The following is a 1,612-nucleotide window of genomic DNA, read 5'->3' on the forward strand; positions in this document are numbered from 1 at the left end:
GAAAATTACTAGATTTAAATAATATTTATAGTATATTATAAAAAAGTTTCGCTTAAGATCACATAATCAGAAGACAACAACACAAAGAGTCACCTAATTTAGACAATACATAAATAGAAAGTCACCAATTCTTTTAAAACAAATAGAGAACCATCTGAGATAAGTTAATACAACTGCGGATGTATCTTCCAGAAAATAAAACTCACTAAATACTATTTGTAATTACCTACAACTTCTAACAATCTGAAGAGTACTTTTAACCAAGTAGTGTTGTGTTGTCATTATTTGCACCCTCGTTAACTTTAGGGATCAATTTAGCCGGAAAATCACCATTAAGAATCTGAACCCTAAAATGGATTTCGCTAGCACTGCATTCTGAAAGTTCAAACACGAGTCCATCTCCCACCTTCAGATTATTATCATTCACAAATTTTCTCCACTTACTGTTAAATTTGTGATATTTGGATCCACTGTAGAACATATCCCACTTCTTTCGACCACAAGTGAGGATTACAGTAGCTCCAGTAGAAGGAAGTAAGTTCTTCATTTTCTTGGGTAAATACTGTCAAACAATAAAATATATTCAATAATCTTTAAAAATATGGGGGATAGGAAAGGTGAAATTAGGGAGGTGGAGGATCTTAACCCCCAAGTTACACCGACTAAAAAGAATTATCTTTTCACAAATACAAAATTGTAGGTAGGAAAATGGATGTTACCAAATTGTAAGGGGGCTTGACACTAGTCTTTGAGAGAATCATATCAAAATAGGATTTTCCCGAAAGTGGCCAGTATACATCATCGTTGATTTCTAGAATTCGAGAGCTTTCAGTCTTGGATTTTTTCATGGTGGAGTAACTCTAATTATTAGATACATGTACAGAAGATGATCCTCCCTGATAAAAAATAAATCAAAGACATGCAAGCATGATTTAAATTCTACAAGGGGTTGCGGCCACGGCCAAGAGTATAAAAGAAAATTTATTTAGAATCAAGGAAATGTGCTTACCTCCATTCTAGACTGATAAGATAACTGCACTTGGTGTTCCCTTTTGATACTAGTTTATAGAAAGTACATTGGGGTTTGGGGGGTGGGCTTTCTAGCATATATAACTACTGAATCTACCCTCGTTTTTTGAGAGGTCATAAAATCACATTTTTGTATGAAATAGTTGATTTTTATTTTATTTGACCATTATATTAGTTTGAATGTATTTATAATTTATTTGACCATTTTTATATGACCATTATATTAGTTTGACCATATTTATATTTTATTTGACCATTATATGAGTTTGACCATTTTTATTTGTCCATATCCAAACTATCATAGCTTTTTGTGTGTCGTAACTAAACTACTTGAAGTGTGAGTTTCCTAGTTGAATTATGATCCAATTAGAAAAACTCAAATCTTTATTTTGTCAGATTCTAATGTTTAAAACACAAGAATACACAATATACAAAGTAGAAAAGTGTGTCAAAAATAGAGACAATGATGAGGGGTGTTTTTGCGAGGGCGTGTAAACATAAGAGAGTATCATCTATAATTGTTGGAAGCTTCTAATAGAATTTCGTAATACTTTCTAATGGGATATTTTACTCACTAAAAAAT

The 1,612-nt window shown here is 31.9% G+C and overlaps 1 pseudogene; it reads right to left on the reverse strand.

The window, feature by feature from the left end:
* Positions 1–256: 256 nt before the first annotated feature.
* LOC129875744 (B3 domain-containing protein Os04g0386900-like) lies at positions 257–1,015 on the reverse strand (annotated as a pseudogene).
* Between the last annotated feature and the right edge of the window lie 597 nt (positions 1,016–1,612).

This window comes from Solanum dulcamara, chromosome 12 (genome assembly GCF_947179165.1).
Source record: "Solanum dulcamara chromosome 12, daSolDulc1.2, whole genome shotgun sequence".
NCBI lineage: Eukaryota > Viridiplantae > Streptophyta > Magnoliopsida > Solanales > Solanaceae > Solanum > Solanum dulcamara.